Source organism: Ambystoma mexicanum, chromosome 2p (genome assembly GCF_040938575.1).
Source record: "Ambystoma mexicanum isolate Mex_15411 chromosome 2p, UKY_AmexF1_1, whole genome shotgun sequence".
NCBI lineage: Eukaryota > Metazoa > Chordata > Amphibia > Caudata > Ambystomatidae > Ambystoma > Ambystoma mexicanum.
Genome location: NC_090923.1, coordinates 122,001,774 through 122,027,067, shown reverse-complemented (window position 1 = coordinate 122,027,067; position 25,294 = coordinate 122,001,774).

Sequence of the window (25,294 nt, the reverse complement as noted above, 5' to 3'; positions counted from 1 at the left end):
TTCCCATTATGGAAAATGATAACATGTGATTTGTTTGTATTCGCCATAAGATTATGTTTCTCAGCATATATCTGAAAATGATCTAACTTTAACTGCAGACCAGAGGGTGTTTTGTCAAAAATGACAATATCGTCAGAAAAAATTAGACAATTTATTTTTAGTTCATCTAATCTGGGAGGAAACATATCCTTTCCAATCCAAAGATTGTCCATATCAGTTAAATATAAATTGAATAGGGTTGCGGCCAAATTGCACCCCTGTTTAACACCCATTTCAGTCGAGATGCAGGGGGTCAAAAGGCCTGTCCTATTTATTCTAATTTGTAAGGAGGTGTTGGTGTGCAACATTGCTATGAGCTGAATCAAATTTCTCGGGAAACCCATAATAAGTAATTTGGTCCAAAGTAATTCGCGTATGACACAGTCAAACGCGTTTGTTAAATCTAATGATGCGAGATATACTGACCCTGTGTCTGGTATTTTGGATTTAGCAAATAAATGTGCTAATATAGTGGCATTAAGAGACGTTCCAATATTTCTTCTGAAGCCGGTTTGGTTTTTAGAAAAGATGTCATTATCATCAATAAAAATTTGAAGTTTTTTTGCCAAAAGTATAGAAAAAACTTTCGCAGAGGCATCCATTATAGCAATAGGACGAAAATTTGCCGGATCATTAGGATCGCCTTTTTTGTAGATTGGAATAATGATCGCGGTTCGCCATGAGTCCGGAATTCTATTAGTGTCAATGATCATCTTAAATTTTGTATAAAACACAGCAGCCCAGAAGATTGGATCGTCTTTTAACACACACGGAGGTACTCCATCAGAACCCGCTGCTTTTGATGATTTCAAAGTATTAATAGCATCAACTATTTCTTCCTTAGTAAAACAAAGCTTATCAGAGATAACTGTATCCAGAATACCTGAATTAATGTCAACAAATAATAAAGGTAATTTAAACTTATGAGATATACATACTATCCACGCCTCGGCAGACACAGCAGTGCTTAGTTCGGTCTGTTCCAACTTCTTAGTATTATTAATCATCGCCCATAATTGTCGAGTGTCTTTCGATAGTAGGCTTTTTAAAGTACGCTGATTATCATTTATCCTTATTTCGCGTCTTATACAATTCATCAATCGTTTGTATTTCTGAGAGATTTTATTTTTACTGTGTAGGCATGTATCATAATTTATAATCGTTTTTTTAACTTTCTTATACAGTAGCTTTTTTCTTGTTTCAACCTAGTTATTTCTTGATCAAAGGCATGTCGATGTTTAGGTCGAAATGGGCCGGGCGTATTCAATATGGTATTAAGATGAATATTTATTATCATCGAATTCCAAGCTTCCTGATAGATGGCATTATAGGATGAGTCCCCATCCATGGGTGTTTTCCAAAGATCCTTATTAACTAAGTAGTTTAATTGTCTACACGTTGATAATGACCAGCCCACCGAGAGATGTGGACGTTTTATTTTTATCATTTTAAGAGATGGACTTACTTCCAAGGGGGTGATAGAGATTGTTATGATCAGGGATATGTTAAAGTGATCACTATAATTAACATCAGAAATGGATATTCTATTAACATGTGAGATTAGCCATTCAGATATAAAGAAGTAGTCTAAGTAAGAAGATGCTACACCTCTTTTCCATGTACCAGTATGGGCTGAGGGTTCAAAGTCAACCTGGAATAGATTCCAGTCCTCAAAATACTGTTTCCATTTTTTCCCTCTGTTGATTAATTTCTCTTTGTGTTTAGATTTATTATGAAAAGCATCAGGATATTGTATAGTAGAACATATTGAATTGAAATCGCCACCAATCAAAATGGTGTACTTGGGATTTTGTTCAGTTGCCACTAAAAATATAGCATCTAATGCAACAAGAAAGATTTCTATTGGGCCGTCCACTGGATTGTAATAGATGCATATCAATAAATATGGATTGTCCGAGTGTCCTTTTAATACGAATTCAACTGCCAACAAATTGTTAAGTTCATATATAATTTTAGATTTATGGTTAATCGCATTACTAATTAGAATTGCAACCCTCCCCCGATGGACGACCTATCGTAGCTCGAAAGGCAGGTCTACTAAACACATCAAAACCATCACAGTAAAACATGCTCAAACACATTGTTTCTTGTAAGAATAAAATGGAGGGTAAATGCATAGAAACAGACTCGTTGAGCCATCTACTCAGATTTGACATCCCACAACAATTCCATGAGATGACTTTCAAACCAATTTCTTAAGGAATGTTTTTGTTTTGTTGCCATATCGATCAATGAGGTCATTAAAGGAGCCAACCAGGTTATATTAGATGCAACACCTACCAAGGTATAAATTTGATTGATGAATTCTGTAGCCTGTTGTGTATCTCCACTACAAACTTTTTCACCAGGTTGGTTTTGTGCACATGGCAGTGGAGTATCAAGAGCTATCGTGTCTCCTACATAGATAGGCAGTATTTGGTCTCCACTGTTCATTAGAATGACTTTAATTTCTCCTTGGTAATCAGCATCTATTACTCCATCAAGTACTTGGATGCCCTTCAATGCTAATTCAGATCTAGGGGCAATCCTGTTGTAAACAAAGCACTACTTCCATGAGCCCAGCAATGGGCTTGACAAATACTTCACCATTGAAGACGTAGAGCCTCATTACAACTATGCTGGTCCAGAAACAATGGTGCTGGTAAGCTTACTGTCACTGTTGTTTCTGGACCAGCATATCACAACTATTCGGTGGGTGCCGTCCCACCCGGCTAGTCAGACCTGCTGGGCGTAACGGAACCCATTTGCAGAGTTTTCACAGACACACCGGCACCGTTATTAACGGTGCCGGTTCTTCCGTGGTCCCCATTCCCATAGAGTCCAATAGAGCCATTTGCTGGCGCCTTACTTCCCGGACCACTGGGGTTGTAATCCCCCAGTGCTACTGGGAAGTGCTACTGGGAAGTCAGGCGCTGGTAAATCATTAAGGGTCCGGCGGCAACCTGCCGGTGCTCTGGCATGGTTACCGCTGGACCAGTAATGAGGCCCATAGCCAAATAAATCCTCATCTCGCCAGAAATGTAGTGAAAAGACCCAAAAACAGGTAGGCAGAGAGTTTCCCACATCAACGGCATAATGGAAGCAGTGTGTCCACTCTTCCACCGAGGCTTTCTGCCTAACTTCTGTTGTGCTCTTCTTTTTAAGCCTCCCACAAATGCGTGATGGCATTTTCCAGAACTTTCTAGCTTTCAAAGTCTACCTATTGCCAGTTCCCATGTGTCCCCGGCTGGAATGACCCATGACAACCTCAAGAGGCAAACTTTTCCCTTTCTCATTGAAGCGCGAAAAACAACATAACTTTCCTCCAGCTCTGCAAGATTCTCTCACAACGTTATCAAGTACTAGCTGACACTTTCTTCAAAACAGTCCTTGAGTAATGCAAAAGCAAGAAAACATGTTTGCCAGTGGTATGCTGGCTGTAAAGAAATAATACAAACCACGTTACGGGTTCACATCAAAATACAGCTTTCACTGAGGCCTAAAGAAAATGTGCAGATTTCACTGATGCCTGAAGAAAAATGCTCTGGCAGCACCCAAAATGCACTACACACAGACACCATGTTTTTAGTTAAAAAGCATTACACCTGTATGTTCTCTTCCATTCTGTCCATATGTGCTGCACAATCATGCATGTATTCCTCTTCTTCTGCAGGTTCTGCTATTAATGTTGGCGGGTTTATCACACAACACCTCACCACTTCAATGTCTGGGTTTGTCAGTATTACCTCAGACCCCGATGCCCTCTGTGTCGTTGATGTGCGTTTTGAATTTTCCAAGATGGCAAATAATTAGTGCTCCACATACAGTACTACAGGGTACCCCATGGTGATTGTTCACGCTTTCTCTTTTGCAAACTCTGCAGCCACAAGCGCTTGTTTGCAGGGGAAGTGTCCCAGCATCACTGGTTCTACAATACCACTGTAGTAAGCTAATGGCTTGTGTTCCTGTGGATTGCTTTGCGTGAGGACACCGTTATCACTGAGCCATCTGAGTGAGAGAACAAGTAAAACATTTCTTTATAGTTAGGGGTGGCCAACTCTGGTGCATGGGCCAATGCTTCTTTTAATTCTGTGAAGCTTTCATCTATTTCTGATGTACATTTTAACTCCCTTTCTCCTTCTGTGCTTCCTTAAGGGCCTGCAGCAAGGATTTTGTGTATGTATAGTAGAAAAAAGCCCATGCCCTGCAGTAATTGCATAACCCCAGAAACTTCTGCATTTCCCTCACTATGCACAGGCGTGCTGTTAAGTGAATTGCCTGTAACCTTTCTTATGTTATCCTGAGCCCTTCAATGGATTTTATTTGTCCGAGGTATACACCCTCCTCCTGGCAGTATTGCAGTTTTGCCTTGTCCACCTTGTACCCCTTCTCTGTTAGGACTGCTAAGAGGTTTACAGAATCAGCCCTACACTCTTCCTCAGTCTCACTGCATATTACCAAATCCTCAACATACTGGATAACTGTGCTTGGCATTTGGAAATTGCTCAGGTCCATTTGGATCACTCTGTTGAAAATGCTAAGTGATTTGCAGTACCTCTGGAGCAGTCTAGTGTGTTCGAATCGGGTTCCCTGATACATGAACGCTGTCAGGTATCTTGAGTCTTGGTGCAATGGAATGGAGAAAAAAGCATTCTTCTAGTCAATGACTCTGAAGTACTTTGCCTTTATTGGGATGTTGCATAGTACTGAAGCGGAGTTCGGTACCAAGGGAAATTCAGCCTCAACTACATCATTTAGAGGGAGTAAATCCTGTATAACTCTCCAAGACCCACCCTTTCATTTCTTTATCAGGTATATAGCCGTGTTACATGGCGATGAGGATGTCTGTATGGACAATGAGAATTGTTTTGCATTGGGAAGCAGTGCCCCTTCCTTTCGTTTTATCTTCACTGCCCCACTCCTTTCAGTACTCCTACATCATGGGGCCCTTTGATCCATAATTTCTCTGGGATCCTTTAGCGATCCTCATCTGTGTGTTTTCTCCCCCATTTCACCAGTTGTATCAGTATTGCCAACAGCAGTTCTACTACTTTGACTGGGCAAGGTACCTGGAGCTGGAATACCATATCTCCTTCTTCCTCAGAGGACAGCTGTTCATCTGTTACTCTTGTTACTGTCAGTGCTGGGTCAATGGATAGTCCTGTATGCCATTCCATGTTGTCATTATCTGTCCCGAATAGGATCATGATGTCTTTACGTATCACCACCTCCTCTAGCTGTAGTATTAGTGTGGTAACTTTGATGTCATCTTTTTGTTACTGTGGTTTGAACAGGGATTCTGATGCCAATCGGAACACCTTCCCTTGCATTCCTGGGACTCATCCCAGTAGTACCTCAACCTGGTAAAGAAACATGCTGGGGTACATGGGTTGGCCTCCGAGTGTGCTCTGAGCGTGCGCCACTAAAAGAAGCGTGGCCACTTGTGTGTAGTAAATGCCTGGCGTTGTGCACACCATCCCTTTCTCCGTGAATTATATTGTGGTGTTTAGTTTGCTGCATAAGTCTATCCCTAGTATATTCATGGGAGTGTCTTTAGAATACCGTAGTGGTGGTACAATGTGCTGCGTCCCTATTGCTAGTGGCAAATCTTTTGTTACCGGAACAGTCACTACTGCCCCAGAGAAGCCCTGTGTATCCATCACCTTACTTGATAGCAGGAATCCCCCATGCCTTATGCAATATTTTGTTGCTCCTTTATCTATGAGGAATTTTCACTGCTACCTCGGGTTCCTCTTTAGGGTCATCAGTTACTGCTATGACTGAACACACTCAAGCTTTTGGCGGGCACTCTTATTGTTGCGGCCTACCCTGTGGGAAAGGGAGTGGATTTCCCCTGATAATGTTGACCCCGGTGTAGTGGGGTACCACATTCTGCCCTAACACCACTGGGCTTCTCGTGGTTAGTGCTGGTGTTTGTGTCACAGTTGGGGGAGCCATTCCACCATCCGTTGGCCCCCTTTTGACTTGCGGCGGTCCCTGCTGCAGGGGCATCGGTCACCGCTGCTGCTGAATTGGGAGGGTCTGTATCTGCTGCCACTGTGACTGTGCCGTGACAAACCCTTGCTATTGTTCCATTTGTATTGCTTGTGCCCGAGCTTGTTGCCCAAAAGGACATGTACGCGCAAAGTGCACCTGGTACTGGCATATGAAGCACAGCCCAAAGAACCCATATCGTGCTCCCCTGTTGGCATGTATCCTCTCCCCATTGGAAAGAAACCCCCAGGCATATAATTTCCTTGCTGTGGGGCTCCCCACTGTGGCATATACTGCGGCTGCATGTAACCCCCTTGCTGTGGTGTGTTCCCAACTGGAAACCCTCCCTGATGGGCGGGTGCCACTGGGGCATGCCCCTTCCATTGTATACGTCGGCAGTTTCTTTTGCACCAATTTGTTTTCTGCTTTTGCAGTATTTTCTGCCGCCTGCCTTCGTTTACAGTAGTGTACTATCGTTACCTGTATCTCTGACCATGCCTTCGCTTCTATTTCCACAATCTTGTCCAATTATGCCTGGATATCTGTCGGCAACCCCATGACCAGTATGTGATCAAACAAGGGCATGCACTCGTCCCAGGAACTTCATGTCTCCTATGTCCAGAGATCCTGCCTCTCTTTTATATAATCAGTGGGGTCATCATCTGGTTTCATCTTATGTGCCATCACTATTTCCAAATCGTAGCTGTCAGGGTACAGGACAGTCAACATTTGTTGAATGGACCCCATTCTGTGCGTTAGTGCTTCATTTCACCCCCTTGCTCCCCGCCTGCTCCCATATTTTGTCCCCTTGTTCTCCTATTATGGTTGCAAATAAATTTTTCATATCCCCTATTGCCAGTGTCACAACAGCTGTCTTTTTCTTTAACGCTGTATCTATTGGCTGGCCCCTGCTACAAGGGATGGAAGGATGCATATTAGATTGTCCCCGTCCATTGTCTGCCACTGTACATAATGTGCGTCTCCTCTCCCTTTCTGTAACAATAGCCTTTGGCTCATCCTGGGCCCTATTTCCCCTGCCCCTTGGGTGGCCTGGGCCAGACCCACTTTTATCTATTCCTTTCTACTGTGGAGGGAAGCTGACCATCCCTTCCAGACTGTTCGCTATCCTTGTTTCCGCTCCCTTCTCCTATCTTTGTCAGGTGTCCATGCAACACAGTCTCTCCATCGCTCCACTCTCCCCAGAACTGCTCCCTCATCTGAGGCCACACTACCCTCGTCCCTTCCATCTACCTCCTCCTCTCTCCTCTTCTAAAGAGAGTGTGTGTGTGTGTGGTGTGTGTGTGGTGTGTGGTGTGTGGTGTGTGGTGTGTGGTGTGTGGTGTGTGGTGTGTGGTGTGTGGTGTGTGGTGTGTGGTGTGTGGTGTGTGGTGTGTGTGTGTGTGTGTGTGTGTGTGTGTGTGTGTGTGTGTGTGTGTGTGTGTGTGTGTGTGTGTGTGTGTGTGTGTGTCCGACCAACCATCCTTCCCCCCCACTCGCCAATCTCTCTCTCTCTCACACACACCCAAATAAATTAACATGAACGTACGTTTTGCAGGGGCCTGCGTGTGGGTGCTGAAATGCCCCACTCCAGGTTGCTCTGTTCGTATGTGCGATGAGGCACAGGAGCTGCCCCTCACACATACAGACATGCAGTGTCCCAGCCAGCATTTCCAATGAGCAAGGCTGGCGAAGCAAAAAGCCCCCAGCCTTGCATGGCTCAGTGAGCATGTGCAGCTGGGGAAATGAACTGTCAAAGGGTAACAGTGTTTCCCTTTGACAGTTCAGCCAGCAAAGGAGCACTCTCTCAGCTGGAAAAAGCAGGTGAGGGAGTGCTTAGTGATTCACTGGGCTGGCGCCTTGGCTCCTCCATAATAGGTGAGGGGGCCACTGGACGGACGCCCCCTGTCCCATTATGGATGAACCGCTAGGCTCGGACTGACCTATAGGGCAATGCCCATACCAAAAATGCAAAATGCTAGTGTAGGCCAGTCATAATGGGCCACTTTTTTGGCCAATGTGGCTAGTTTGATGAGTTACTTCACTATGCAGCTAGTAGTTTTGACCATTGTTGCTGAATAAATATTCTTTAAATATCACAATTTGCTTACATTATAACAAAAAACACCCCCTTGGGTACTATTCAAACAGTCTGTGACTAAAGGAATGAATATCCATTTGCAGCTGCAGGCTTTTTCATTGGTGCCTGAGGCAGTTTTATGGTCCAGTCCGATCATGTGAGCTGCCCCTGCCCATTTCCTCCAATCTTTTTTTTTTTACATTTCATGTTGGACTCTCGGGCCCCCGTGGGATGCGGACACGCCCCCCTCAGGGGGCACACCCCACAGTTTGAAGAGCTCTGCCTCATGCACATTTGAATGATCCTGATGGTGCATCTCCCTTGTGTGGATCAGAGGTTGAATGGGCGGGAGCTGTGTTCCTATACTTTTATCTTAAAAAGAAACCGTACTGGGATGGTTTTGTTATATAATAAAAGTGTAGGAAGAAGTTGAAGCTTGCACTTCAGTGCACTGCACTGAACATTCCCTTAAATAGCAGATGTGTTTTTTTGGGGGTTTGGATTGTGTGTGGGAGGGGGCACAGCCATGGGGTTTGTGGAGAACGGGGGCAGCCCTGCAGGGAACATAGTTCCACTACTTCTTTTCGTACACTTCGACCACTGGTGTGTATGCAGTGAATGAGGGCTCCTGATAAAATTATCATTTTATATTAAATCAAATAAAATCAGAACACCCATGCCTATATAAATCTCTGTACATTTTCAGCAGATGGCATTAGCACCCAACTACTTCAAAGCCAAGTCTGTGTCCGAGCCTCAAGGTACGTATGCAGGCACCTCTTTGGTGAACTTCGGCCACATGCATGGCTACTCCCTCGTACCTATTAGAATGCAGGGACGACTACAACAAATATTCAGTCTTGCTGGACACGTAACGGTCCCCCAGGCTTAAACAAAGCTTACAACACCCCTTTTCCATCAGAATGCAGTGACAACCTACGACAACATTCAGAGGTGCTGGTCACGAGTCTTTCTTGCTATCACACACATTACCACCACTCAGCACCCATCCATGTGCCTGACTTCATGGGTAGCTTTTTGGACTTCAGTGTTATGAATCCTGTGGAATCATCACTAATTCCCCAGGGGCAGTCTCCTCCTCCATGGCTAGGGAAAGGCAGCCGCTACCTGACCCTGACCCTTACCCTGGGGGTGGTTTCAGGAGGGAGGGTCATGGAGGAGGAGATGAACACCGGGGAGAGGTGGTGGCTCCAACACCAGAGTCACAGTATTCTCCCGCTTTTGATGAGGAGGAAACCTTCAGTTCAGAATATTTGATGGCATATTGTTGTGAAACATCTAATGTTTGTGGTAGTTGTAATGTTATTGCAACTGTTCAACCATGTGATAAAATCCATTGAAAGTCCTTTGACTCAAAATCCCAGAAAGCCTCAAGTACTATTATGAGGAAGAGGAGCAAGGAGTTCATGTGGAGGAAATGTGACCTTGAGAACACTGTGCAGTCTAGTTGTTACAAATCTAATCAGCTGTGCAGGACTTTTAAATCCCCAAATTGCCTGCAGTTGAAGGAATGTGGAAGGATAGAGGAGGCAGGGTGCAAGGTGCGCATTGCGGGAAGCGTGACCGGTGGCAGAGGAAATCCTATGAAGGACGAAGGAAGAGAAGCTCGCCAGAAGTCAGCTGGCAGCATTCGGGACCAGAGGAGAGGAGCTCCGGGCGAGAGGGGGCATTTGGTGCGCAGCTGAGACATGTATGGAGGCGCGGTCATGCAAAGCTGCACTAGTCTTGGCAGCAAAGAATGGAAGAGCTAACACAGAGACCGAGTGGGACTCTGCCAATAAGTGGAAGCTGGCCCCTCGCTAGCACTTCTCAACCGCTGCACGAAGAGCAGGTGAGTTAGCCTTATAGGGCAGGGGGCCCTGGGATGTGCAGATATGATGAAAAGCATATTAAAGGTACCTTTGAATACCGACCAAATAGTAATAAATAGAAAATGTCAGTTGGGGCAAACCTGGGACCAGCCTTGCCTAAACCAAGAGACATTGCCAAAAGAACAACCAAAGCACATTTGGTGCAATTCTCCTGACTTAAAAGGTCAGTTGGGAGAAACCCGGAACCATTATTGCCTAGAACAAAAAGATGTTAAGGGAGATAAAAAGGCATGATTTATACAATTCTCCTGACTGTGAGAAACCAGAGGGTGCCTCACCCGCTAGTTCCCGGGGATATCTCTCTCAGGTGGCCAGGGCACATCCACTGCCTTTGGATCCAGACCCTGGGGGTGGACCAGTGCTTGAGGATCTCCTGGGTGAGGGTCTTCGTGAAGTGGAGCTGAGGCAGCCAATGGTGAGACGCAGTATTCCCCCCTATTTCGGTTATCCAACCCATCCTATGTTTTAGGATGCTCTGAGGTCCCAACCCCCGCTTTTTATTCAAAACCATGGGCCGAGGTAGAGGGTGACTGAGAGTAACAACGTTAACTTTCACACATCGTACTGTACATGTCCGGCTAATCGGGTCAGGCAAAGTCAGGCACTTGATTCTAAGTGCATACACCTGATACCAATTAGCTCTCCTCACATGAATAAAAGGCAGAACCCAAAGACACATTCTGAGCGAGGCGGAACACGAGTACAAGCAGGGCTTCCGGGACGAAGGCAAACCTACTTGAGCAAGGCGGTGGAACAAGGGACGAGAGGAGAGTGTCGAAAACCTCAAGAGTTCCCTACTGGATGTCATTGCCTCTGACAGGCCGCGAAAGACACATGGAGAAGGTCAGATCCCACAAGTGAAGTAACAGATTGGTCCGGCCAGGAGGAAGTAGCCTACTCGAAATTCTCAGTGAAAATTGTTTGAAGCGATAAAGTGAATGAACAGCAAAAGTGAAATAAAGAGTTTGAACTCCTAGAGAATGGGATAGTGAAAGTTGAATGTAAACTTTGAGTTGAAGTGCTCCTGCAGTGGTCTGTAAAGAAAGCCATGCGCATTCGAAGGTCATCGACATTCGAAAGTGGTCCGAGCCCAACAGAGGGAAACCCAAAGTGAAATAAGCTTCGGGAAGGGAGCAGCCGCCTTGCAAGTTTGTGTTGCACTCTATCATGAAGAGGTCTGAGCCAGACAGAAGGTGACCTACGATAACTGTGTGGTGAAAGTTCTGAGTCCGACAGAGGGGGACTTTTGTGAACTTTTTGGTTGAAACATTATTTTGAAAAGAGACTTAAACGCGGAAGCTGGACGGGCCTGGATCCACGTTTTGGAACTGTTTATTGGATTGGAAGCCGAGCCAGAGTATGCCATCCTGCCTACAGGGACATCCTTACTCCATGAGATCGAATGTAGGAAGGAGAGGTGGTCTAACCACATTTATTCATTTGAACACTGATTTTTCCTTTTGCATACATTTCTCCTTTGTACACTTTTTTGTACAAGAGGTAGGGGAGACATTTGGTCTTGTTAGCATAGTCCATTTTGATTTGAGGGACTTCACTAGGACTGTATTATTTATTATTTAATGGACGAGACAATACCCATCTTAGCTATTGGGCAACTTTTGGGGTTTCTCCAACCCCAACAATTTCAATAAAGGTTTTAAAAACTGTACCCATTGTGTCAGTGTCATACTTGTGATACCATGCCTCCCCTACATGACTTAAGAGGTCAGTTGGGAGGAATCTGGAACAAGCATTGCTAAGAGTTAAGCGCGATTGAAAGAGAGGTTGTCAGCCAAAGCTTGAACAAGCCCTGAGACATTGGATGTCCGTTTGGGGGAAATTGGTACAAGTAACAGTGGAAGTCAACGGAAATGAGCTAAGGAGAAAGTGAATGGGAAAAGAAGCCTGATAAATATATCAGGTAGTGAAACCTTTTTAGACAGGTATACCTGGCAGGAGAGTGCAACAGGGGAGCTGAGTGAGCCAACAGGGAGACATTCCTGGCAGGAGAGTAAACAAGGATATCAAGAGTTTCAGTTTATGAATTTCCTGGCAGGAGAGTGTACTGGGAAACTCACTTTGAATTGGTATGTTGAAAAGAGACTTGGTTATATTAAGTTCTTGTTTCCTTTGAACATGTTGTCAACCAGAAACTTTGAAAAGCCTTTTGCCATACTTAAAACTCAATTGTGAAAAAGACATTTGCTTTGCCATCCTCAACAGTAGTAAAGACTTTCCTTTACCTTATTCAAAACACTCTGGAAAAGATACTTTGTTTTTCCATTCTGAGAGACTTTGTTATGGCTCTGGATCCTCGCTCTCATAAATCTTCGGCAGGCTATGGCTTTACTACAGCTGCGGGACGTCATGAGAGATTCAGTGCGGCTCCCTTTTACAATCGTCGGCGGTTGCTATGGAAACAACCAAGGCCTCCCTCTGTAGCCGCGCATTCCTGAAGCCATGCTGAACAGTGTCTTGCAGTCAGCTGACTACCATAGCGAATCAACGCCTGCAGCCGATGTGTCTTCCTCCTATAAGACACCACTCAGCAGACCAAACGCTGCTTCGAATTAAAGTTGGATGTACGGTTTGGACTTTTGGTTTATCTCTGTATTCTTTGACATTTTGGCTCGTTATCTCGGACTTCTCTCTGCACGCCATTCTGTACCTTTGTTTCCTGGTTCAGCTGTCGACCTACCGTCTGCATATTGGATTGTCTTTGCCTGCCAATTAATTGGTACCGTCGCTCTGGACTGTAACCTACCTCCTTCTCCATTCTCCTACCCACCTTCCCTCCTCCCTACCTCCCAGCCTGCTATGCTACCTGATCTCAGTTCCACTGTACATTTCGTGCCACGGAACCACTCCTCTTCATACTATGAAGCAAGTCCTGCTAACCACCTCACCGATTGCAGCTTTGCCCCGGGCAAAGTTTCACCGCGGAACGAAGCAGTCCCACTAAACATCTCACGGACTACACCCATGCTCTGTGTGAAACTACATCGCGGCTTCTCTACACACACAATCCTCATAAAACCAGTATCAGATGCCGGACTTTCTGTTCCCTCTTCCAATCACAAGTGCATTTAGGAAGCTCTCCTGATACCTCAAGTGCACCTTCCAGGGATCCCAGTTGTAACAACAAGTGAATGTTTCGGGACGCTCTGCTGACACATCTAGTGCACCATCTAGGCCTTACCGCGACCCTTGTGCCGTACGGGAATAGTCCCCTACTAACCTTTCCCTACATCCTTTGTTTGTTCACTTCTATTGGATGGAATCGACTTCTGAACCTCTGCAAATAAAACCGGTAAGGCCTCCTCTATCAGGAAAGCTCATACCATAGACACCTCTCTTTAAATACCGGTCTCTTTACAGCCACTCCCAGTACCCATCTCAATACCCGCCCTGCTATCTCTCAGGTAGAATTCATCCTCTCTTCCTCTGGTATTCTTGTGAGTTGTTGCTGTGTCTTAACCAGTGTCCCTTTATTTTGCAGCCTGGGTTCGTGGCGTTGTGTGTGCTGCCCGCTCTTTTGCTTGATCGGCCCCTCCGACCCGTATGTAATCAATGGCGGAGGGGTATATTCAGAGGAAGAACTACCTCGTGTTGAGGAGACCCAGGTTGGGACTGCCCAGGGTATCAAGAACCTGGCGTATTCTGGTTTTGGTGTTCATCCTTCTCTAGGATTATCCATAACATTGAAACATTTACCTTGCACATTTTCTTTTTATGTACTAGTGTGAGTGTCAGATTGAGTTTGGGCGCAAAGTCATCCTGCTTTAGTTTTAGTTTTCTAGGAAGGGACACTCTTGTAGGATAGGGAAAGTTAGGCCTTTATTCCAACCCCTTTCTGTTAATAAAATGGCTTATGTTGAGAGTGATACCTGTTTGTGTCTGCCTCTCATTTCTGACCCCTCACACCAGCCAGCCCTCATAAGTAATTATCCTGGCAAAATGCACACACACATTCTAGCCTTCACACAATTTCCCACACCTTGGACTTCGGTCCCCCAAGGGCATTAACACTGCATTGAGGCCATATTAAAGGGATAAAGGTGGTATACAAATGACTACTACTATCACTACTACTACTTATTATTCATTACGAATAAACATCCCCCACACAATGAACCTGTCAGAAATTCAAACCACACCCCTGAAGACTTAATTAATTGCAAAACAAGCTACTTAACACTCCCACTTATGAATCACGTATAAGATGAAAAAATAATAGGTGTGCTAAATTTCCTTCTGTGGTGTTTCTATTCCATTACCATGTGAAAATGTTCATGTGTCATCTTCAATGGACAACTTAAAGGAGGGAAAATAGGTAGCAGTTAATAACCACTTGCCCCTTCTTTTGAAAGAATAAGCAACAGTAGCAGTTCTTGGTGATGTAACTAGGAAAGGTTACAGCAATTACCTTTTTTTCTAAAATGTGCACAGATTGAGCCCTCCTTTGCTCTTCTGTGCTTGTACATTGCACAGAAAATGAGGCAAGGGATCTCCCAATATACACACATAGGATCTATTTAATCAAATCTATAATTCCAGAAGCACATACGCTTCTGAAATATTTCTTTATTTCCCAGGATGTACAGTCAAATTATATACCCCTGTTCCTCCGTATTTACAAATGACAGGAGCTGTGGTTTAATCTATTTCCCTTTAGAGTATTGGTTCCCTCTGGATGTATTCCCCTTTATATTGTGCTTACACCTGCGTTTTTTTTTTATACGTGGCCATTCTCTTATGAACTGGTTCAATTCCCCCTCTCTAGGAACAGTTGGGTATCAAGCAGCAAGATGGGATTAGCTTCCCTCCACAGCCTGTTCTAACTCTTTTGGTGCTACCTCTTCCACTGAAGAAGGCCTGAGTATTTCACTCCAGGTAGGCTGCCCATAGAGTACTCTGCTAGTAATCCATAAAATGGGTCCAAATAGGATGGCAATCTATTCCACTCTCCTGTTGTTATGAATTCCCTTTTCACTCCTTCCTCTCCATTGGTCAGTGAGTGAGTGAGTGTGTGTCAGACTCTATGGGTTTTAACTTGTATGAAGCAGAAACCACACCCTTAAAGATGTGTATTCTAATCAAATTGGTCAATGTATGTGATTAGACAGAGTTCCAAAAGTGGCATCTCACTGAACTAACCCCTAATGTAGAGGACAGTCTATTGGGAGTGATTTTTAAACACAGTTCCCCTCCCATTTGATTTTATGTCATCATGGAGCTTTTGATATTAAACAATAGTATCTTTCTGAACCAGAATATTCCACACATGTAATCGTATTACTAATTGGTTCATCAGATTGATCTTACTCAGACAAATCAAATAAGTCCATTTTCATCCACATTCACCTAATTTGAATAATGAAGCAGAGTTCAACATTTGTATTATTTTACAACTATCAGTAGGACTTTTCAACTTGAACATTTTTGCTAATTAAGTCTCTTGAACCTTATGTTCGAAAGTTATAAGCGATAAAGTTAATCCAATGTAATTTTAATGCTACATATTTTTTCTTATGAACAAACTTTCTATGGCAGCTCCAGTTAATCTGGCCAGCAACAGAACATCAGGTGTTTGATCCTGTTAGTTCAGGGCCTGGGCATTTTCTGACTCCTGTAAATGCTTGGTCATATTGAACGTTCTTTGTAGTTAAGCTGGTATTGCTTTTTTTATTTACTTCAGTCCCACCTCTTTGGGTGATTCCAGGCTGCCCCCTTGAAGCAGATATCCAGTCCCGAAATGTGTTACATTCCTTCCTTCAGTAAAGCCCTGGCAGATTGTGATACCAGATTGGATGAGAGGTGACCACTACTGACCGCTGCTCAGAAGGAATTCAATGTTTATTTAAGGATTGTAGTCCAAATCAAGAAACAGATCTAAGTTGTAAATAGGCACCATTTGTTTTTATTATTGGGTTCCTGTGAATCAACTCCAGGCAGTCATCAGCTTCTATGTTTGGCTTCAAAGCCAATATTCACACTTTTTTCATAGTAAGGCAAGGCATCCCCTTCCTACATCTTTTTGCTAGGGTTGTGAGTTGGAATCCATTTTCTAGTTTAGGTCTATCTTCAATTGGGATGGTTTAATTCACAATGGTAGCATTGGCACAGTGCTAGCTGGGTACTCACACTAGATTTTGGACAGGAATGCGACTTCATCACCGATCGGGTCAGGATTGGCTGGACTTCTGCTAGCGGTTCTTCACAGCGATCTGGTCTCTGGGTCTCTAGTTCTGTTATCGGTTCTGCTAGCGGTTCCGGATACAGCACTGCTTTCTGGATACTGCTACAGGTTCTTGCAAATGTTCTTGGCAAAGAATTCAAACAGCTCGCCCGGCTGTTGAATAGTTTGGTTGGTTTTGAGGCCTGCTGAAGAGGATTCAGCTTGTGGATTCAGGCCTCTCTGCTACAAATTCTGGAGTTAATTTCTGGTCTCTGAAGATTGATGGATTTGAAGTCTGGATCTCTGGATGTGAAGTCTGAAGTCTCCCGGCAAAGCGTCCCGCAAGAAAGTGGAAAGTGAATGGCTCTACCTGGGTTTCAATGTTCCTTTTATGTGTTTTGAAAATGGGTGTGTGCCTGGGCCTAGCTAAGCCTGCCCCTCTCACTTATCATTGGCCAAGCTTTCCTCTCTCCCTTGATTGGGGGAAAGAAATGGAGTGTCAGAGTGATGCTGTAGGTTTTATGGTCAGAGGAACCTCCCCTTGTCAAATTGCACACAAATCTATTTCTGACCCAAATACATATTTATCTATGTACCATTTTTCTAATATTATAGGTCCAGTTAACATATTTTCTGTAGCACCAAACCATCCAATCCCTGTCTTTGTACGATGTTGTGTCCACTTATGACAGAATTCTCCCCTTTTCATCCAGATAACAACCTCTAAATCTTTCCAGATTTTACACAAATGTGCACAAGGGATATGGATTTCACATGATAAAGTGTCGGATTTTTAACATGCATACATTTGGAGTAACAACCTTTTTTCCCGCTACTATCCCCAAGAACATACCACAGGGTCCTAATACCTCTTAAAATGTGCACAGAAAAATCACAAAAATGATGATGTTATTTATATACTTTTTACAAGTCCGCACTATGAATTATCCATCTTTTTAAAATCATGCTCTGGCCCCAAAGGGGTGTGGTTTTCCAAAGCACATGGTGGAATTTCTGGTTTATTCACTTCCCCCAAGCTCAGCTGGCTCTCACAGGCACTGTCCCTCCAAGTTTCTCCCAAGAGGAAGCCATTTTACGACCCCCCCCAATATAACATTTGCCTGAGTCCAGGACAGGGCTTTGTTCAACTTCCTGCAGTCTGCAGGTACCACTCCCCTAATTCAATCAGAGAGGTGTCACCTCCTTTTGGTGGGGGCGGCAGGATGCAGCCAGGCCTGGGAAGAGTTGTTGAGCCAGTTCAACTCCTGTCGGGGGTAGTTGTCTGGCAGAATTCAGCTAAATGTCACTTTAGTTCCCGGTTTTCTACATTCAAATCCAACTTACAATGTTTGCAAATGCAGCTAGAATGCTGATTCTAAGTTCAAAACTATGACATTTAAATAAATGCAACCTATGTGACACTCACAAGTAGGTCACTCATTTATTCTAAACATTTCGATTTTAGTGGCTTTAAACCCAAATTCACTTAAGCTGCTGACATCCCCAGCTATTTTTTATATATACATTAAATAATTACTTCCTTCAAGTCATTTCAGAATATAGTTTTACATTGTATCCACCTCTTAGCAAGTCTTTCCTTGGCCTGGTTTGGGTTCATCTTTTCAGTTTTACACAAAGGTCTGGTGGTTTTAAAACGCCGGCTTTCTGATAGTGGTGAGCACCAGTATTGCATCCATTTTTGACATTAAGAAAATGAATTCCCCACAGTTCTGGGTTGCTTTTGGCAATCAGCATTGCCATTCCCAATGGTTTCAGGCTACTGTGTGTGTAGCCCAATGGTGGTTTTAGGCAGCGCCCTCCTGTGCTCACAACATAGGCAAAAATGGGTGGCAGCCTATTCTTCATGTTTTCCCTGTGCACTCTCTGGGGAGTTCTGACCATCATGATGTTTTCAATGCCAGTAATGCACAGTTTTATGGTAGGGCTTGGATGCATGGGTAAAAACATCCCACAAGCCCCCCCTCTTGCAATGGCCATTCTGCTCTTTCACTGATGGAACTCGCAAGATCTGGGATGTTCGCCTCATCTTCTTCCAATTCCTTAGATGGCACAGTTCAGCATCTTTTCCTCCCTCCAGTCGATCAATCAGTTCTCCTTGCTGGTCCTGATGGGAGGATTGGACGGTACCCCGGGCCCCTCGGATCTTCGCTCCCGGTCCCCAGGTCGCCTTCCGTGGTCAGTCTCTGGGTTTTCTTTCTCCTAGGATGACAAAGCAAAGCCGCAATACACATTCCTAGACCTTTTTCCACCACTATTAATGGTGTGGCGAACACACACGTTTTATACATCCGGTTACATTTTTCAGTCTTGTTTTAAAAAACAAGCTATAACAGGAAGCATTTTTACAAGAATCATAATATTTTTAGAGACTATATACATGGGATAATTTAGGTTGCACTGGATTAATCTGGAGCGGCCCCCTCTGGTATTGCAGAGGACTCCTCCAGTTGTTGCAGAGTGTGCCTAGGATGGCAACACTTTAGCTGATTTATATGGACCCACTTGTCTTCCCCCTCTGCCGAACTGCCTTTGGGGATGCGGATCTTGTAAGCTACAGGGGAGATTTTGTCTATAATTTCAAACGGTCCCTTCCATGTAGGCAATAATTTTCGCTGTTTGGCCTGGTTCCTTTGGAAATTGTATAGATAGAATAGACCCGGTCTACCACAGTATATTCCTTCCTGGTGGTCTTCAGGTCGTAGTGGGTTTTCATGCTATCAGCTGATCTTTCTAGATTCCGCTGAGCATAGGCAAAAGCATGCTGAAGGTGCTTCCTTAAATTCTCCACATACTCATGAGTTGTGGAGGCATTTATCAGTGTTTGCTCTTGGCTCCTGTAGAGCAAATGCTGGGAAAGCACCATCTTGCGTCCGGTCATCAACTCAAATGGTGACATTTTAGTTGCAGATGAAGGGGTAGATCTGATGGCCATTAGGACCAGAGGTAATCGGATATCCCAACTTGGCCCAGAATCTGCCACAAACTTTTTTAAGATGCTCACAATGGTTTGGTTGTATCTCCCTACTGCTCCAGAAGAAGCTGGCCTGTAAGCAATATGTAGCTTCCTTTTGACCCCCAGTATCTCCCACATCTTTGTCATTACCTCGCTGGTGAAGTGGCTACCTCTGTCTGACTCAATCCTTTGAGGTAGACCAAAACGGGAAAAGATGTGGTTAATCATCAGGGCAGCTGCGGTTTCTGCCTTGCAGTTTGGGGCCGGGAGACATTCCACCCACTTGGTAAACAAGCATGTGACGGCCAACATGTACTTGTTTCCTCTAGACGAGCGAATTACAGGGCCTACAAAGTCGATTTGCAAATCTGACCATGGCAGTGTCATCCCCCTCTTTTGGAAAGGCGCACGGTGTGGGGGGGGTGATGGCTGCAATTGTGCACACACCAGACACCCCTTAAAGTATTGGTCGAGGTCCTGCCCCATGTGTGGCCAGTATGCAATCTCTCTTAAGATTTCAAGTGTTGTATGAAACCCCCTATGACCGGCGGTGGCCGCATCATGGGCGTGACTTAACATCAGGCTTCGGAATGAGGTAGGAACCACCCACTGATCGTGGCCAGCTTGGGATTTCCTTACCAACAAACCGTCTTGGATTCGGAACATCTTTGGACATTTCATCAACACTCTAAGGTCCTCCTTCCCAATGTAATCGGTATCCGTCAGGGGAAAGTTCTCAGGGTCCTCAATGTGTTGGTAAAACTTACCAATTATTGGATCCCCTTTCTGAGCTGTAATCAAATCAGCATCAGGGGTCTCCTTACTCCATTGTGCAGTTGCAAGATCATTGTGAGCATTTGTCTGGGACCTAGTGATAGCAGTGATCTGGATTTCCCCCAACAGGGACTCAATCTCTATTAGATCCCCTTGGATGGCCCCGGTTTTGGCCAGCTGATCAGATAAGTAATTTTCAGTTTTGTCTGGTCCCTCTACTTTGGAATGACCCTTGATCTTCTTCCAGTAAATGGTCATCCCCTTCGAGGTGACCAGATCATTAATATTTTGGATTAACTTCCCATGTTTCAGGGGTTTGTTATTAGCACATAACATGCCTCTGGTTTTCCAATTGACCAGGTGCTCCACGAACCCGTTCCGTACATAATCCGAATCTGTGATTATGACCAGTTCGTGGAGTTGATGTTGGACAGCAGTGAGGATGGCTTGATGCACAGCCATCAACTCTGCTACCTGCCTACTTCGGGGACCAATTTTGTATCCAGCGGAGGGTTCTGGGGACTCATTCACCCATGCATTCCCTACGCCGGCCACCAGTTCTTTCTCCCCGTTGTTGTCAACATGGTAAGAGCATCCATCCACATAGACAGTGGGCATTCCCTCACACTTGTCTTCTTCAAAGACTTTGTGGGGGAATTAAGGTAGGCCTCCATGTTGTCCTTGATTTTTAGACTTTTGTCCTCGAGACAGTTTTCTCTGGCACAATCATGCCAGTCAGCCAGACCTTGCACGAGGGGACTCTTCTTGTTTTGGCCATATCTGAACTCCACAGGAAAGCCTTGCATTGAGAGAATCCAGGAAGTAATTCAGGAATTACTCACATTTCCGGCCCAGATTCTGTCACTTTGGAGGTATTGCAGAGGCTGGTGTGGAGTCTCCACTATGATGTGTTCCCCCTGGATAAACGGGTGGTAATTCTTCAATGCCCACACCGTTGCCAGGAGTGCCTTCTCACAATCGTTGAATTTTTCCTCCACAGAGGATAATGTTTTGCTCGCATAGGAGATTACTTTATTGACCTTGTCATGCTTTTGGTATAATACTGCCGTCAAGCACGTATTAGGAAACCCTGTCTCCAGGAAGAACTCCTTGTTTCTGACAGGGTAAGCTAGGCAAGGCACTTGTGAGAGGCTTCTCTTGAGTTTCTTAGTGCCTCGGATTGTTCTGGACCCCATTCCCACTTGACCCCCCTCCCCCTTCAAGAGATGAATCAGGGGTCTGGTGATCTCTGCGTAGCCCTCAATGAACTTTCTGCTGTAATTAGTCAGTCCAAGGAGGCTCCTTAGTTCCCGCAGAGTTGTGGGATCCTTCAGTCTCTGGAGTGCTTCCACTTTCTTTTCTTGGGGACAGAGACCCTGAGGAGTAATCTCATGCCCCAAGAAATTAAAACGGGTTCTACACCACTTTGCTTTCTGAAAGGAAAGTTTTGCTCCGGCGGCCCTCAACTGTGTCAGAACATAACGGATCTCCGCTATGTGTTCTTCCACAGATGAACTTTTGATGAGGACATCATCTACATAAGCCAGGTTACCCCTCGCACCCAGGTCGGGCATGGCCTTATGTAGGAAAATGTTGAATTCATTGCCGGAGTTGAGGTATCCGAAAGGAGTCCGGGTCCATGTGTACTGCTGGCCCCCAAAGGTAAAAGCTGTTTGTATTGGTCCTCCCTACTGACAGGCACGGTCCATTGGTCAGGTCTATTGCAGTGAATACCTGTGACCCCTGGATCTGGGCCAGCCCTTGGTCAATGTAGGGCAGAGGCCATCGGGAAGTATGGACCCATTTGTTGAGCTCCCTAAGGTCGCCGCAGAGTCTCCACTGGCCGTTTGGCTTCAATATTCCCAGCACCGGATTATTGAAAGTGCTGTGGACTGGACGGATTATTCCCCGGGACTCAAGGTTCTTAATTATTTCAGTAAGGGACTCCATGGATGCGAGAGGCAAGCGATATTGCTTCACAAACACTGGAGCCATTCCAGGGTCCGTGGGAATTGTTGTTGTGTGGATGTTGGTATGACCACAGTCATATGAGTCTACCGCAAAGAGATCTTGGAAATCCAAGAAAACTTGTTTCAACTTTTGCTTCTGTTCCAGAGTCACACAGGCATCAGCTAGGTTGACTCTCTTCCACCATCTGCCTGAAGCCTGGAAAGACTTCTGGTTTGGCTATCTCAGCGGCCTCCTCCAGCTGGGTGGAGAAGTCCCTGGTCAGAGTGCTGATTTGGACTGGAGGCTTCAGGTGGGAAAGGCAGCCCTCATGGACCTGGAAAATCACCTCATCCCTCCTGAAGTCACAAGTCACATCTTCCTTACCATAAGGGCAAGAAGTGTACACCAGGAAGCTCCCCCCATGCCGGGTGAAAATCCTGTCTGGTGTTGTATTGTCATCACTGTCACTGTCAAAACAGTCCTTGGGGATTTGTCCTAACAGTTCATTTACTAAATCAATGGAGAACTGTCGGTCATCAACCGCCATTCCAATAATGGTGCCGGCGGCTAGAGTAATGCTCTGTAAGTCGCTGTTATCCACCTCTATTGGAATGGTGTCATGTTCTATGTTGACTAATGGTGTTGGGTTTACCCATAACCGTTGTTGTTGGAGAGAAGCATTTAGATGAATATAAGCATCAGGGTGTTTCAATTTTTGTCCTCTTAACTTTCACTTCCAGGGAGAATTGTCGGGTCCTTTCTGGGATGGTGACTTCCTCTTTAAGCTGAATTTCAACTGCATAAGGTAGCAATTGAGCTGACCTAAATGCTTTTTCTTGATCATCAAAGCCCATGGGATTATCTGCTAATCGGGACCAAGCTTTGAAGTTTATTAGGTCCAAACTAATGGCGAAGCGATTGAGAATGTCACTGCCTAAGTAAAAGGCAGCAGTGACGCCTCGCACGACCCAACAATTATGGACTATGCTCTTGTTGCCAATGGAGATTTTGAGCATACACCTGCTTGGCAGGAGATGTTTGGAATGGGTGTTTCCAGATCCATTTCCCATTTGTCTATCAGTTTGAATGTGGGAATGGCTGGATCTTTTGTGAGTTGGTGGAACATGGCTTCGCTGATGTTGCTCCTACCATTGTTCACACACACTCGAACGAGAACAGAGTCCTTCCCATCATTTAACTGAACAGGGATGAATAACTGCTCTCCAATTTGCTGAATATCAGCCAGGCTCTGAGCTGATTTCACATCTGTCTGGACTATAGGAGTGGGAGTGTCTGAATGTGGATTGGTAAAGAATTGCAGAGTGTTTCCTTCCAGTGTGGAAGACCACCTTAAACTGGAAGGAAGGTTGATTTTCAGAAATAGAGAGGACCCCCCATCACCAGTCTGTTGTCCTACTGCTATTACTGTCACGTCTGGAATTTGGTTGCTCTGGAAGTGAAATTCTACTTGGTCAGATTTTTGTTCAACCATGTGGCAGGTGCCATTTAAACTAACATGGTTGACACTCTGTTTTAATTTTATTGGTCGGCTAGTCTGGGTCCAGAGGACCTTGTTTACGCAATCTATTAGGGGTGACAACCTTCTCAGGAGGTCATTCCCTAGTAAACAAGTGGTGCCCTCTGGAGTCACTACTATGACCGGGTGTTTCACCTTGTGTCGCCAGATTTTGATGTCCAAATCTTTTTTCCTTCCCGTCAAAGTTCTGGAGTTGTCCAGGAAGAGAGGTGAGGGGAATTTGGTAATTCTCCCCCCTTCCTGCATTTAGTTCATCAAAGGCCCTTTTGGACAGAAGGGTAGCTTGGGATCCAGTGTCCACCAGTGCCAAAATTGTACCCTGCCCTTGTACTTGTATCGGGGCATAGTATCTTCCTTCCTTCTCCTCAAGGGGGCATAGATCATGCACATTTTTGGACAACTGGTGGGCTAATTTTCTGGTTTTGGACATTGCCAGTGAAAGAGATTTGGGCAGAATTCTGTGGAGAGCCTGGGGAATCTGAAAGAAAAAGTTGGCAACTGGAAATGATTTCGGGTTCTGGGCCGCCCACCCCCCCTTTTTGGAGGCAGTCATCAGGAGGGGTTTGAACCATGGGATTTTGGTATTGTTGGTTCTGGGATAGAATGATGGGCGGCGACAGCTCAATCCCCACATCTACCCAGTCTGTTGATTCAGTTTTATGTTCCCCTGGTTCCGGTTCTGGGCCACCCCTGCCTTTTTGGAGGCAGTCACCAGGATGGGTTTGAACCAGGGAAGTTTGGTTTTGTTGGTTCTGGGATAGGATGATGGGCGGCGACAGCTCAATCCCCACATCCACCCAGTCTGGATTGGAATCTCTTGGGACCCATTTTTCCTTGGGAGGAGTTCCCCCATCTCTGAAGGAGAAGATCCTTTTCCCAGGATGTTCTGAGGATCCCTCTCCCTCAAATTGGAAGACCTGTACCTCCTCCACAAAGTGGGTCTGTTTGGGTCCTTTGTTTCTCCTACCCCCCCCTCTGCTCCTTGGGAGGCAGGCTTTCAGGGGCAGGAGATTTTGTTTCCGGTTCCTGGTTTTCCAGGGGCTGTTTACAAGTTGGGAAGGAAGCTTCCTCCAAGGATTTACACCCCTCTTCCCCTTGTGCCTCCTCCCTGGGAACCGGTGGGTTATCGGGGTGCTGCCCCGTCATTGTTCTGGAGCACCAGGTCCAGAGTTTGGGGCATTCTGCGGTGGCATGCTCATCTGAGGGTTCTGTTGAGCCCTCAGTATGTGACCCAGATCCGGTGCCATATTTTGGACATGGACATGGACTTGGCGCTCAAGTTGGGAAACCCGCTCAGGTTGATACGGGGTTCTGTTTTCTCCCCTGGGCTGATCCCGGGAAGGGTAGTTATCCCTTCTCTGGTAATACCCTGGGTTGGGAAGATTTGGGTACCCCTCCACCCTTGGCCTCCCCTCTCCTGGATTAGGTTGTCTGGGCTCAGGGAATTGGGGAAAGATCCCCCCCCCTGGGCTGGAGGAGTCCATACGTAACCCAGGATGGGTCGGTTTCCCTTGTAGCGGGGACTTACATAATCAGGGGAGCGAGGGACCCTATTTCTGGGACTACCTCCTCAACTCCCTGTCTGTGACTGGCCCGAGGGCCTTCTGGGCTGTGAATTATTTGGCACAGGCAGGTTTTTAGGCCCCCCCATCTCCAAATCTAAAACGGGGGCAACCTTTACCTCCGCCACCTTAGCAGCAGCATGGGTGCTGTTGATTGTGGGGTTTTTCTGCGCATTACTTTTATTTTCTATGGGCTTCTGCACCTCATAGATCCGGGTGGCTTGCTCAATGACCCAGTCTACAGATCTTTTCTCGTGAAAATCTCTCACGAGCTGGGTCATTATGTAATTGGGAAGAGCATGGAAAAATGTGTTGAT